General features: G+C 43.2%; 1 long non-coding RNA gene across 1 annotated transcript in view; it reads right to left on the reverse strand.

Moving 5' to 3' along the window:
- Window positions 1-359: 359 nt before the first annotated feature.
- LOC109322391 overlaps window positions 360-15,808 on the reverse strand; it is a 20,026-nt gene continuing 4,577 nt past the window's right edge. The window contains exons 2-3 of the long non-coding RNA XR_002104376.1: window positions 10,539-10,545; window positions 360-757 (exon numbers count right to left, since the gene is read on the reverse strand). This is a non-coding gene — a long non-coding RNA (uncharacterized LOC109322391). The remainder of the gene's footprint in view (window positions 758-10,538; window positions 10,546-15,808) is intronic.

A 15,808-nucleotide genomic window follows, 5' to 3' on the forward strand; every position in this document is an offset into this window, starting at 1 on the left:
CAGCTCCAGACTGGATGGGAAAATCCTTGTGCAGCCTCAAGCTGGTTGGGACCTGCCCCAGAAGCAGGATCGTTCCTGGCTAGCTCTGGGCTGTGGGGGGAAGCCCTGCTGGGCACAGGGCTTGTTCCCATGTGCACAGGGTGGGGGAGCTTTGCAGAAGCAGCTGTTTCCTATCCCTGTGAACATCAGGACCCCTCCTGATGTGTACAGGGCCAGTAGACAGCTGCTGCTGCAGCCAGCAGAGGTTTCTTGGCTCTGTGCTCCCTGCCAGGCCAAAAGCTAACACCCAGGGAAAGCCTGGAGCTCCACCTGGATGCTGCTGGGGCTAGATCAGGATTGGAGCAGTTCTGTACTGGGCTGCTCCTGTTGGAAGAAGATTTGCTCCCAGAAAAGGCTTACTGCACAGTATTTTACTACGCAATAAGCCTTTATAGTATTAATTGTGCATGTAGATGTGCTGAAATACCCCCAGTTTATACCTGTGTAACACCACTGATTTAGTGGAATTATGCTTTATCTACACTCTGGGCTTTGTGTCGAGTCACTTGTTTTAGAAGGTTAGACCGGTCCTCAGTGGGTGTATTTACCTGAGACGCTGAGTGCACAGTAGTATTGTGTGGCAAAAACCTTGACACTACACTACCATGCACTAGTATTAGGCTACTGGGCAGTAGCGTCACAAAAAAGACATTCTCCAGTGCGACTGCACAGTAATTCAGGTTACTACGCATTTATTTAGTACTTGTATAAACTAGTACTAAAAATACATAGTAATGACTGCATAGTGGCATCTCATCTACCACTGTGTTCAATGTCCAGATTACGTAGGTTTGATGTTTATAGGCAAATTGAAGACAATACAGGAATTTAACATACTCCAAAATTCTGAAATGTCATGTCTTTTCGAGGGGAATCAATTCCTGAATCTTTCAGAGTTCCTTCTATATATTTTTTGGAAATTAGATACAGGGGAAAAAGGTATTTACAGCTGGATCTCAATAATAAATGGCGAACTTCTTTGACTAGACTCAGGATGGAATAGAAGCCCACAGATGTCTGAGCTGGATGTAGATTTTCTATTCTGAGGGCTAAAAGATGTTGCCCAGTCTGTCTAGGAGTTTTAGAAGACACTATTCATTATGTTTTAGAATGTTCTCTATATAATGACATAAGGAGAAAGTATTTATTACCGTTCCTGAAGAACTTGACATACTTCTCAAACAGAGAGAAAGTAGTATGGCTCTTCCAGCAAACAGATTCATAGTTAGTAAAACCTCTTGCAATTTTTGCTTATAAGGCTGAAGCAATCAGAGGTAAATATCCTTTACAGTTGATATGACTGATAAACTTTATCACTAAATTTTTTTTTTACTGTGTTAATTGTGGACCTATGCACAATACTTTTATAGATTCATGATCTGATTTATCACTACATTTTTACTTGATTATGTTACTTCTTGGAACAGGAATAATTTTTTTTTTTTGCAATGGTTGGCCTTATTTTATTATTATATTTGCATTTCTGTTATTTTTGTTTAAATTTATATTATGGTTGTATGTCTGTTATGTTGTTTTCAGGAGCATAGCTTTCAGTCAGAATCCTTAATAACACTGAATTCACTGTTACAATTATGTCAATCTTTCAGAGGTGGTAAAAAAAGCCTTTCGTATTATTGTCATGCCTTGGTTCATTGAGGACCCCAGATCCTTCAGGGAACATTAAAGTTTCACCTGATGTTGGTATTTGCATTCTAGAGGTTGTTTAAAAATTGAGGCCCAGAATTTCAATAGGCATATAGGCTGTCATTGAAATTGTTTGAGGACAGACAAGGCAGTAATTTGTGCTCCTTAAGATTTTGAAAATAATGTTACTTAGTATGAGGACGAGTAACAAAATGTACCCTGAAATTTGATACACATCTTCCTGTTACCGAGAGAAGCATAGGAAGAATACAGGCATACTGAGAGAAATCCTCCTTTATTCAAGTGACATCAATGTCTTGGCATTTTTTTCACAAAAGAGCAGTGGAGGGACATCTAAGTCTCATTATTATATGATGGTAGAATACTGGCAAATTGCCACTTAAGAAAAGAATCTGCTGATAGACTCTTAAATGCTAAACACATATAAAATACATAATACTAATCAGAGGGCAGAAATTGGCCCTCTGCCTTATTTTGTCAGTGAAGTATTTTAATTTAAAACAGTTAGTATGATGGCAAACCTTTTGATGTGTCCTTGTAGGAATTAGTCTGCCAGTATCATCCTTGTAAAGTTCCTGGAATAAGAAAACTAATAAACTAAAATGTTTAAGTGCTACCAAGAAGAAAGTTTCTTTAAACACTTTAAACACAGTTCTAAGGATTTGTGTGGGCTGGAGAAAGACTCACAGTATTACATTTTTTCTTTGTGTTTAAATTTGAAATCCTAAGGAGAAAGTGCTTAAGTTTTCCAATTTAAAGAGGTTTTGCTGTTTTGTAAAAACAAAGAGAGAAAAGATTTTTCTAAAAGTAGAAGAAAACATTTCAGGAAGAGAAGACAAACATAATTTTTGATGTATGCGTTACATAAATGTACACATATAACATTTTTGTCTTACAGACTATACCAAATGTCAAATATTCATTGAAGTAATTATTCACTCGGTTATAACAGAAAACATAAATCCTCTCAGTTTTGAGTCATTAGGAAGGAATATATTCAATTTTATTAAATATTGTTAATGGCTGCTATTGATTGATCTGTAATTATTTGTGTTTTACATTATATGATCTGAATATTAGTAGAATAATTGCCAATGTTAGTATAGCCTTTATAATGTTCTAGAAATTATCTGACTCCCCCCCACAAACAAAAAGAGGAAAGGGTAATATGAATAAACGTACGTGTGCTGGTTCACTTGCCCATCAGCCATCTCATTCTGATAGCACTGCCTCAAACATTTTACTCGTATGCACATAGCTTTATCAAAGTAATAAGGAGATTGAATGGTGGATGATGATCATATATATGATCACTTTTTTCACTCAAAATAAAACAGCTGATCCACTAGCCATTTCTCAACTTTTTGGTAAACTAATAAAAGTAAAACTTAATTGTGACTATGAATCTTATTTTAAAGGAACCTATGAACCCTCAACTCCCATTTACTTCAAGAGAAGTTGAAGATACTGTATTTTCAATGAAATTGTTTAGATTTAATTAAGCAAGGACACTTAAGAAACTATATTAGGTATCTAGAACAGACATTACAGTATATAAATACCCTAGACAAGGGGAAAATAATTTGTCCCTATCCTTAACACTCAATAAAACAGATCATTATTCTTTTACTTGAAGAGTACATGGCATTGCACAGAGCTGTCCCTGCTGTAAAAAAAGGCTTTGATCTTGCAGTTCATTGCATATACACAGACTCCTTTGACAATGTGCAGCAAATTGTAGGATCTAAACTGGAAGTAGAAATTCTGTGTGGTATGAAAGCGACAGTAATAAAGACATTAATGTTGATTAATTTCTCATTATTCTTATATAAATTGATGCACTTAGGTAAATGTAATCAATCCTTCTGTCTGATAACCATTCAAATATTTAAACAAAACGTACCTTTTTAAAATAAGAAACTAATAAATTCCAAGGGCAGTAAAAGCTACAATGTTAAGACATTACTTCAGCGCATACAGATGTAGCTATATTTGCTAGTTCTCATGTAGGACTATTTGAAGATACTGTCAGTCTTCTTTATAGTTTTACATAATTTGTCTTTATTATAATGCAAGAACAATAGGCCAAAAAACACTAAACATTAATCTGTCAGAAGCAGATACTTATGTTCCCTAGACAGGGTATTTATAAGTTTTGAAATCAATATTTATGATCATGCAGTTTTGAAAGCTAGAAGACTTTCTTTGCTTTAGCTCAAGTGCAACTTGCATCTAGAATGAACATATGCTAGCAAACTTCCAGTTCGCATATCCTACACTTCCCCACCCCCCCACCCCGAAGCTTACAGACACCTCCAGGATATCACTATGTAGGACACACTGACCAGGTGGAAATATTTTATTCAGAAGAAGGTCACCAATTGAGTGTATATGTTTGTTTGGAAGTTTTATTGATTTGTTTGGTGCAATAATGAATACAAATAAAAGAAAAGACTAACACTGAGTCAGATTCTTTCTTATTTCCACTGTTTCAGATTTTCAGCTGGTATAAATTCCAAACCAAACCAATTAAGACTAGCTGCCACTTACTCCAAAAAAAGTCAATAGGACTATTCTGGATAAGGTAGGATTACTGTCTTCACTTACAGTGAATTTTCAGTCTCATGTAAATGTTTTGAAAGAACTCTGCTATTGTATTGGCTATATTTTAGTCAAACTTTTTGCAAAGCTTGTATGGTTCGATTTAATCTGACTTTGTGATAGAATGAAATACATGCCTGGTTTCACTTACATTCTTGCATTGTGTGTGAGAATAGCATCGTTGAAATCAATGAGACTAATGAGTATGGTGAATGGAGTTGGTCCTTACTGCTTGGCTGAAATACTTAATATTAAATAATCATACTTAGCACTTATGCAACATAATGGTTTATAATCTTCAAATCTCTTTATAAAACTTAACTGACTAATCCTCACAGCAACCCTGTGTGGGAAGTGATGAAGGCCCAGGGTTGAAAATTCCCTACCAGCTTGCCTGAGTGCTAAGCCTACTAGACAGAGTGAAAAACATATCTGCAGCATAACCATGCCCTGGAATTCAGGTGTATTTACTTTTTATTGAAGCAGCTTTACTTCTCGCAGAATAAATCATTTCTGATCGACCCCCAACACTCCTCAGCTCTACCCCTCCTCAATTCTGTCCCAAATGAAGTAGCAGTCTTCCCAGGCTCTCTGGGCTCATTCACCCAGCCAAAATGTTTGCTCCCCCCTGAGAGCTCCACTGCAAACTTATTTTAAGCTCAATTTGAGAGCCCTTTCAGGACAATATGAAATAGCATAGGAGGCAGAGCAGAACTGAATAATGGTGGATTAACCAATCCTGGGGTGTAGGGAGATATTGTCAATCTTTGCCACATCTAGGCTCATCTCTTAAGGTATTGCACTATCATTTACCATCCATTATATATATGGTTTTGCTCCTACACAGCTAACCTTTCAACTAGCCAGTTACCACTGTCAACATTGTTAACAGTTCATTTCTTAGTATTTTGTTGCCACCTGGTTGACTGCTTGTGCTCTGTTTCCATATATAGGCTCAGATGATCTCTACTTGCAAAATGATATATTTGGAGACAACTGTTATCTTTAATGACTAGACAGGGTTTCGAAACACTTTCTAGGCAAGGCTCAAGTCATACTAAGTTCAACTAATGTGGGCATTCAGACATTATAGGGATTGGGTTCACAGCTTGACGTAACACAAGTTCACAAATGTACAGAAATAAAAAGAAAATTGAATAGGTACAAAAGGTTATCACAATGAGTCCATATCCAAAACATTCACACAGCCAAATAATGACTTAATATCCAATAAGTCCAAATGAAGGGTATATCTGGGAAGAACACTCAGATCTTGCCAGCAACTGTTCAAGTGGGTGGTAACACCCCCACTCCCCACCCCAGTGGGCTGCTGTAGCTCTCAGTGGATTCCATGGATTTCATAGGCATTGCCTGGATTTCACAGGCAATGCTGGATTTCATGGGATCTGTGAAATCCACAAAATTGTGAATTCAATAGACCCTTAAATATGATTTAATGAGAAATCTATGGGGATGAGAGAGAGGCAGAAAAGATGGATTCTTTGCTAGTGTAAGCTTATTTGTTGGAGCCAGCCAGCACAGGACAGCTAGAATATCCCTCAATAGCCCAGTTGTAAGTATTCTGACCAAATATTTGTAACTAATTACTTCATGGATGTAGTCATTAAAAAGGATTGTAAATTGTTCTCTAGTGCATGGTTAGTCTTTTGTTATAATATTTTAGAGTGTTCATTTAAAGTAACTGTACAATTGCTATTAATCTTTGGATTTAATAAAGACGTTTTATCTGAATTACTGACTAGGCAACTTGGTTTTCCTTTACCTTAACATATCTGATCCAGCAGCTGCTCCAGCCAGATGGAGACCCATGCTACATGTGGCGTGGATCCCAGAGTGGGCCAGAGTGGCAGCTGCACTGCACGCAGTGGCTGCCCCTACCGGACTGTGCTGCAGGGCTGGATAAGTTTGACACCCCTGCTATATATACTTCTAGGCTCCCTCTTATGGAACCAGGACTTGGAGCCAGAAAATCCTAGGATGACCAGGGCTGGTCTACCATTACAGATCCAGATATCCCCACAGTCAGTCAGAGAAAGTGATATTTTTGTCAATTCTACTATTGCTAGTGATAAATATATCAGCAATATCAATATCACTTTCCTGAGAAGCTGCAGTTTTTAGGTGTGTTGTTTTATTTAGGAAACACCTGATGTCAGTGTTTTCTAAATAAAACTTTATATGAATTTCCAGTTTCTAGAAAATATATATATTGACTTAGACTTGGATCTGACTTGGACTTAAACCAAACTGAAAAACCTGAAATTTCCTGCAAACTGGAAATTCTGCTTTTTGGCCAGGCTTAGCTGTAATTTTTATGTAATCAAATCTGAAAACTTACTGTGTTCCTTTTTGTGAGTCCCAACTGGAAAACTTTTATGAATAGCAGAATTCTGATATCTTTTTAAACAGAAGACCAGGAACACTTTCAACAGTCTGGTTTTTGTGTAGACCAAATTTATCAACATAGTTTAAATAATTATTTAATCATGACATCTTGATCAGCTTGATAGAAAAAGAAGTTTCTGAAAAGTGTTCAAGCATGGTGATGATAGCATGAAAAAGAGAAGCAACTACTTTACCTTGTGACTATTTTGGAAGAAAAACAATTCTGTGGTTGTGATTTTCATCAAAGGCCATCATTCCTATTAAGCTAGTATGTTATTAACTAACAAGTATAGATCAACCCCCACCAGGAAACTGATGTTTTTGCTTCAGTTTACAAATAATTCCTACTGTTAAACTTGTAATTTGAGAGTGGATACTTTGTGCTGATACTTTGGGCAATAGTACTATGGAATCTAACTTTGATGTGAAGATCAGTAAGAGAGGTTTTTATTCTTTACCAGTGCCTTGCAACTTGTATGGTCATTTACTAGTATAGAATTTACACTTAGAATATGAGTACAAGGATACAGTAAAATAGTACAAGAGCATAAGCACGGATATTATGGATATTCTTCTTTCTTTACAAAGAAAATAATCACGTTTTGGACAGTCATTGTTCTTCTGTCTCCTTTCTTTTGTTTCCATCTGCTGCTTCTGTTTAATCTGTATTCTCTTTCTTTATAGGGATCTCTCCTTTTTTCTTCCTTTTGTTTAGCCCTTCACTTCAGGGGTGTCAAACACACAGCTTGTGGGCTGTATCTGGCTCATGGAAGCCTATGATTTAGCCTGTGGGTCTTGGATTGACCCTACATGTCTCATGCAGCATGTGATGCTGAAGCTGTGTGCGGGATGGACCCAGCACTGTGGGTGCTGCATCCAGCCGCTGTGGTTGGTCCAGGGTATGTGGTGCATGTGGTACCTCTGTTGGAGCAGTCCTGACTGGTAGCTCTGGGGCTGGTCCAAATCTGGCCACAATGGAGTCAGAGCAGGCCATGTCTGGTGTGGGTACCATGTGTAGTGCATGCCCTGAAGTAACTCCCTGTGCTGTGTGAAGGACCGTAGCACTGGGTCCAACCTGCACAATGCATGCAGTACAAGCCCTAGAGTGTGGCTGGAGTGTGCTCAAATGGCGTATGAGGCTGGACTGAGCACTTGTACTACAAGCACTGAGGGGGGCAGAAGGGGATGCATGCTGTATGCAGCACCCTGCCAGACCAGCCCTGTGAGCTAGCTTCAGACTGTCGTCCCAATTTGGTTGGAAGACTGGTCCAGAGACCCTTATCTGGCCTCTGCGGCCAGATTAGTTTGACACTTCCGCTTTACTTCATCTCTCCTTCCCTATGGAGGTAAGTGGATACAGCCTCAATGAGTAGCTGACAAATGCTTTGAGCCTTGGATCAAATTTTTTGTCTAATTCACCTTTAAAAAACAGTGCATTATTCAGTGGAAAGAGTTTTAGATATATGGACTAATGCAAGGTAGAAAAAAAATCTTGCTGTCACAAATAACAAGGAGTGGGAAGAGAGGAGGTCCAGTATGCAGCTGTGGAGTAAATGGATTGGAACATAAAGAGACATATATTTAGCCAGGCTTACACACTTGATACTTTACAGAATTTTAAAGTCTTCATTTCTGCAACAAATGAGACAGACAGCAACTTCCCACTGATAACAATCTCACTTGGTACACAACCCGAATTTATACCCAGGGATCTGTCTGTCATGTGCATTGAAATGAGACAAGGATCTAATGCATCATACCAGGTTGTGTGCATAAGATCACTAGTACTGTATTGTATTATGGAATCTGACTTTGATTTGACAATTAGTAGTTTCACAGTTTCATAGTTGGTAGGGTCGGAAGGGACCTGAGCAGTACTGGGGTCAAATGAGCCCGGCAAGGTGTTCATCTAGCCTCCTCTTAAAGACCCCTATGGTAGGAGCCAGCACCACTTCTCTTGGAAGTTGGTTCCAGATCCAAGCCACCCTGACACTGAAGTAGCGCCTCCTGATATCTAGCCTAAATCTACCCACTGCCAGCTTGTGACCTTTATTTCTAGCCACTCCTGGTAGTGCTCGGGGGAACAGGGACTCCCCCCAATGCCTGCTGGTCCCCTCTGACTAGTTTGTAAATGGACACTAGATCCCCCCTCAGCCTTCTGTTGTGGAGGCTGAACAGGTTCAGGTCCCATAGCCTCTCCTCGTCGGGCCTGCCCTGCTGCCCCCTGATCATGCGAGTGGCCCTCCTCTGGACCCTCTCCATGTTGTCCACGTCCCTCCTGAAGTGCGGCGCCCAAAACTGGACGTAGTACTCCAGATGTGGCCTGACCAGTGCTGCAAAGAGGGGGAGTAGCACCTCTTTGGACCTGCTTGAGATGCATCTGTGGATGCATGACAAGGTACGGTTGGCCTTCCTAACCGCTTCCCCACATTGCCGGCCCATATTCATTTTGGCATCAATAATGACTCCAAGATCTTTTTCTGCCTCTGTACTGATGAGAAGGGAGTTCCCCAGCCTGTAGGTATGGTGCTGGTTTTTCCTCCCCAGGTGCATCACCTTGCACTTGTCAGTGTTGAATCCCATCCTGTTCTCATCCGCCCACCCCTGTAACCTGTCTAGGTCCGATTGCAGCCTATTCCTTCTTTCTAGCATGCCCACATCCCCCCACATCTTAGTGTCATCAGCAAATTTGAACAGGGTGCTTTTTACCCCTTCGTCAAAAGTCACTGATGAAGATGTTGAACACTGCAGCCCTGAGGACCAAGCCTGGGGGACCTCACTGCCCACATCTCTCTAGGTCAAAAATGACCCATCCACTACTACTCTCTGGGTGCGGCCCTCTAGCCAGTTAGTGACACATTTGACTATGTAGGTGTTGATGCCACAGTCTCCCAGTTTTTTAATGAGAATGGGGTGAGACACAGAGTTGAAGGCCTTCCTAAAATCCAGAAAGACTACGTCCACTGCTACCCCTGCATCTAAGGATTTTGTGACCTGGTCGTAGAAGGCCACCAGGTTGGTCTGACAGGACCTGCCTCTAATGAACCCAAGTTGGTTGCCCCTAAGCTGGCCTCTCGTGGACATGTGCCAGAATAATTCTCTGAAAAAGATTACCCAGGATCAAGATGAGAGTAACTGGCCTATAGTTTCCTGGGTCCTCCTTCCTCCCTTTTTTGAAAATGGGAACCACATTGGCACTTTTCCAGTCCACTAGCACCTCACCAGGGCACCACGAGTGCTTGTATAGCTGTGCCAGGGGTCCCGCAACCACCTCAGCTAATTCCCTCAGTACTCGAGGGTGGAGATGGTCAGGACCATCTGATTTAAATAAGTCCAGTCCCTCCAGAAGTTCCCTGACTAGATTCTCACTGACCCTAGGCCTGGGTCCATCTCCCCTGGGGCCTGTGACCGTCACGGTGGGGGGGCTGATCTGGTCCCTGCTCAGGAAAATGGAGGCAAAGAAGTTGTTAAATATGTTAGCTTTGAAGTCTGTTCTGATGACCAGATATCCTAAGGACACCCCACGTTACCCGGTACCTTCTTTTTACCCCCTATGTATTTAAAAAAGGACATTTATGTTGTCCTTGATCCGGGAAGCTAGTCCCAGTTCCATCTCCGCCTTGGCCTTCCTGACTGCCCCCTGCATCCCCAAGCAACTGCAGTATAATCCTCCCTAGGGATGGCCCCTCCCTTCCATCAGATGTGGAAGGGAGACATTTTAGCTAGGAGACATTCCTGGATGCTTTTGGTGAGCCATGGGGGCTTTTGCGCCCTCCTGCCCCCTTTGATCCATGTTGGGATTACCTTCCTCTGGGCTTGGAGGGGACCACTTTTCTTGGACTCCTAACTCCCCTCCCCTCCCCTCCGGGACCTCAGTGCCTCCCCAACTATTCTCCTTAGCTCACTGAAGTCAGCCCTCCTGAAGTCCAGGGCTGCTGCCTTGCTGCAGGCCTTTGCCACCTTGCGCTGGATGGTGAATTCCAGCAGACGATGATCACTGTCACCCAGGTGGTCGAGCTCCCACAGCCCCCTCACCAGGTTGTCTCCTGTGGCCAGCACCAGGTCCAACAAAGCATCTCCCCTGGTAGGGCTGTGCACCTCCTGGGTTAGATGGAGGTCCTGTATTTTAGCTAGAAACCTACCTGAGCTGACTTAAGAATTCCTGGTCTAGCTCTTCCCCTTGGTCCACGTTTCTGTGAGCCCCACTATGTCTGCGTTGGTGTCAGCTAGCAGGAGGGTAAGTTTCTCCTGCTTGTTCCCCATACTACTAATAAGGGAGGTTCTGATTCTTCACCACTGCCTTGCAACTAGCATAGTCATTTACAGGTGTACAGTCATTAAGGTTTCACAGGCTGCCTTCACTCTGGTGTTTCTTAACCTGAATGTTTGACTTCGCAAGCAAGGTTCTTTGGGTAAATCTGATATATTTTATTAGATCAATTAAATAGTTGGAGAACTATTTTTAAGTAAGCTTTTGGGTTCAAAAACCCTTTGTCAGGCTAAGGAAGTTTCAGTAGGTGGTGTGTGCTCTTCCTGGATGGAATGAAAAGTAAAGAAGCCAGAGGCTGGTCTGGTATGCATACAAGATAGGAGTCAGTGAAAATGTAGATTGAGGAGTGAATGGGTGAGAGACAGGCTGGGTGGGGGGAGAGAAGGTGGATGAATAGTGGAGAAGTACCTGGGAAGTCAGCTGTCAGGCAGGTTATAGTGTGTCATAAATCCAATGTCTATATTTAGTCCATGATTTTTAGTATCCAGGAGGTTGATCAAGTAGAGTTCTTAGGTTCTCCTCTGGGAAGTGTTTTGTAAGTTTGCTTTGAGGATCAGGACTTAAAGGTTGGAGAGAGAGTGGTTTTCTTGTAAGAAATGTGCCCCCACAGGTAATTGGGTATTCCTGGCTTTCATAGATTTCCAGCGTGCATTCATTCTGGAGTGCAGTTGTTGTTTGGTCTCACCTACGTATTTTCCATCTGGGCATTTAAAGTTACGGTTTATTTGAGGGGAGGGAGGGTAACTTATTAAATATATATTGTAGATCAATGATGCTTCCAGAACAAAAGTATTCCATTTTAATGTAGAGAGGTAAATTAGCTGGGTTAGTCTGAAATGAGGGAGGGCTAGCACCTCAGAGATTCACTTCGTTACCTATGAAAACTTATGCCTCCCTGAACCAGTTAGTTTCTAAAGGCTCCTATACATGAGCATGCAAGCTGTTCTGACAAGCTGGGATTGCAGCTGGAATTGAGTCTGCTGGAGCGTGGCAATTGCTGCACTCCAGCAGCCTCCTGTGTCATGTACAGGCATCCTGGTTTTCTGTTCCCCATGGAAAAACAGAGAAAACCACGGATTTCCCATTTTTATCAGAGAAAACATGGATTTTTCTTTTTAGAAGAGAAACCTATGGATTTCCCCCTTTGGCAAAGAGCTCGGCAGGCTGGCAGAGTTCCAGCCTACAAGAGCTGTTTGCAAAAGCAGTGGGGAAACCCTCAACCCTGCCAGGAGGGGAAGGGAGGGGGGAAGGGCAGGGCCTGACACTCACACTTACTGGAAGCTGGTTCAGGCTCACTCTTCTTGCTGGAGGTAAGTGGGGCTTGGGGGTTGTGGGGCAGGGCTGGGGGGGAAGCTGGCTAGAGGCTGAGGGAGCAGAGAGATTTGCAGCCAACCAGGCACTCTGGTTGGGAGGGGGTTTGCAGCCTCCCCGCTCCCAGCTGAAGTGCTTGGCTAGCTGGAAACCCCCGTCACTCCCAACTGGCTGCAAACCTCACTGCTCCCTCAGCCTCCATCCAGCTCGGGCACTTCCTGGCTGGGCACTCAGGCCAGGACAGGGGGTTTGCAGCCAGCTGGGAGTGGCAGAGTTTACAGCTGGCCAAGCACTCTGGCCAGGAACAGGCAGGCTGCAAACCCCCTCCCTGCCAGAGTGCCCAGCCAGCTGCAAACGCTGTGCTCCATGCCCTACTGCCCTTCCCTATACTCTCCAGAGCTTAGTGTGTGCGACTGGTGCAGCAGGGCACAGCAGAACCATACACAAAAGCTGCCTGCTGCTGCAAGCTCTGTGTTGCCCTGGCCACACTTCCTCTGCATGCCCAGAGGCAGTGCACATCTGACTTGCCCCCACCCCCCACACAGATCTGGGGGCACAGGCCCGTGGATGGGGGCAAGGGGCACTAGCTGGGCTTTTGAGGGGAAGTGAGGGACACCAGCAGGGCTGTGGGGGGCATTTAATTTTAACCACAGATTGGGGATTTTTATCAGAGAATTTGCAATTTTCTATAAGAGAATGTGTGATTTTTTAATCACAGAAAATCAGGATCCCTGCATCATGTATCAGCATCCCTGCACTTAAAAATGATGGCAGGGCATTTGAGCTAAAGCCCATTGAACAAACTTGAGTCTGAGTGGCCCTGCTGCCATTGCTTTCATTAGAGCAGCTCTTGGAACTGCTCTAATTAAAGCTTGCCCCTGCTGCCCCCCCCCCAATACATGTAAAAGTTACCTAAGGTACCACCCGGTCCTGCTCTCTAAATATTTTATTTTGCGTAGGAGCCTACACAGCCCTAATTACATACTGTCTGTACATCCTCCAGCTGTGTATTAGGCAATGCTAACAACTGTTACCTGTGGTTCATGCTTTCATTGTCTCCTTGGAGGAGACAAGTATTGTTTTGTTTGCTTGTTTTTCCTAAATGTACAGTAGGGTTACTGTATGTTTACATGAGGGCAGGCAAATTCAAAGGAGCATGCCTTGCCAATGGAGCTGGATTTGGTAATGTTTGTATTGGTCTTTAATGCCTATGGGAGTTCATTAAGTCCTGATTGCCCCCGACAAAGTCCTGTCTCTTGCACTGATGAGCTTTAGATTGAGATCTGTGTCAGTCAGTGAGGAGAAAAGCAGTTAATCACCTTAATTTCACAGCTTTAGGTGATTTTTTTAGATATGCTTGGCCTAGGTAACTGTGAAGATAGCCGTTTCACAGCATCTGATGAAGTGAACTCAGTTCATAAAAACTTGTGCTCTCTCTAGATATCTTACTCAGTTAGTTTATAAGGTACATATCTAATCTGCCGTCCTGAAGACTCTTGGTATTCCAGGGTAGTTCTGAATACAAGAATGCTCCAAAATGGATTCTTCCTAAATTTGGTAAAAAATAACCCCCCCACCCCCCAAACTGCTGAGAGGGTGAAATATGATGCTGCCTGGTTCTGCAGAAGGGTGGCTACTGGCTATCTTGCTGGGCGGGCAGTTTTGTAATGTTTACATGGCCCTACACCTTGACCAGTTAATTAGTGTTGTCTCTTAGCATTAGTTGAATCTATGCTCATCAGGTCTGCTGACAGGCTCAGGCTATTTCTCAAGTGGGTTTAAGTGGTATTTCTGCATTCACATGGCTCTGGGCCCAAGCTCTGCACTTAGCAAGCTAATTAGTCCATCCAGAGCATTACACTATGGCAACTACAGTAACTGGAACTACTTCATGTTCCAGAGATCTCTGAAGTAGTTTCTTCCCTCAGTCCTTTCTCTCAAAATAATTGTATGCCAACCATGCACTGGGTCCAATAAAAATTATTACCCACACAATTCTTTGCCTCTAGCATAATTCCTAGACCATCACAGCTACATCACTTCAACACCACCTCCTTCAGGTAGTCATTTTACTTGAAGGTAAAGACCAAGAGCTTCATTCTCTGCTACTGTGCTAGACGGACTGACCTCTGGTTTGACTCGCATGGCATTTCTTATGTTCTTATGAATCTGACTTCCTTGTTTTGGTATTAGCATTTGTATTTACCTTCATGTCTCCTGCATATATGTTCTTTCTGTTTGACTTTACAGTGTTGCTGAGTTTTACAGATTGTTTCATCTTTTTTGACACTGGGTCTAATGGGTGGGATTTTTAAGTTTCAGAGGGACTCGGTCTCCTCAGTCCCTTGCTTCCAAAGCAATCCTGCTTTGGAAAATCATCTCCTGTATATGGAGACTCTCCTTCACTAACATTAACCCAGCAGGGTGTTTGGCTGCTGTCATGCTGAGTCCACTGCCCAACATGCTGTCCCGTCATTTCTCATTGTATCTAGTGCTGCTATTTCTATCCCTTTTCCCTGGCTTTATACATAGCTTGCAAACTCTTCCGGTTGGGACTGTTTTTTTGTTCTGTGCTTGTAGAGGCTGTAGCACAATGGAGTCTTGATCCATGTCTGGGGGGTCCTTGGTGAGATAATGATACAAAGGATCCATTTAAAAAACATAATTTGCTGCATTTTAAAGGATTGTGACAAGAATCACCACAGAAGCATTGCAAGCCCTGCTGGGCAACAGTGGCAGCATTCATCATACTGATGCTCTGAGGTTGATTATTACAGGCAGAAGCGGTCCTTGTGGGAGACATCTGTGAGCAACAATGTAAAGGACGGGAGTGGGATGGTAAAGAGCAGAACCCAGCAGAGCAGGAGAAAAAGCTTCAAAAGCTGCTGAGTGAGAATGAGGACAAATCTTGCCCATGTTCCCACGGGACAGGCAAAGCTCAGGGAAAAAAGGAGATGTGAAGGACATCTAAGGCTAGGCTCCAGGATGGCTGGAGCAGCTTTATCACGTCTCAACATTTCTGAGCAAGGGGTAGGGTGGGCATCATAGAGGACAGTCTGGTTTTCTGCTACTCTGTTTACTGCTATTGATATGAAACCTAACACCTTCATGTCCTCTATTTTTCTCTTCAAAAGAAAAAAATATAGAGGACATAAAGGCGTCCGGTTTCGTATCAACAGTGGACAGAGGACACCTGGACTGTCCTCTGTGACAGCCACCCTGGCTAGGGCCGAGGGCAAACGTTCCTGGGGCAGATGAAGCAGGAGCCCCTGCCCGCAGTTGGTGCTTCTACAAGGTTTTCGCTGAATGTCTCTGGGGAGACTCCCTCGTGGCCCAGGGACCTGGAGGCCGAACAGGGGCTGGGACTGCAGCAGCCCTCCGCACCCCGGCTCCTGGCCTTTGGGGCCTGCCAGGCTTCCCTGCGGGGACGGAGGCTGAGCTGCTCCCTCACCGCCCCGGACCATTCCCGGCTGGGGGGTGGGATTGCCCCCGCCCCGTGCAGCCGGGGAGGAGCGG

This window comes from Crocodylus porosus, unplaced genomic scaffold (genome assembly GCF_001723895.1).
Source record: "Crocodylus porosus isolate Cpor-Errol unplaced genomic scaffold, CroPor_comp1, whole genome shotgun sequence".
Classification (NCBI taxonomy): Eukaryota; Metazoa; Chordata; order Crocodylia; family Crocodylidae; genus Crocodylus; species Crocodylus porosus.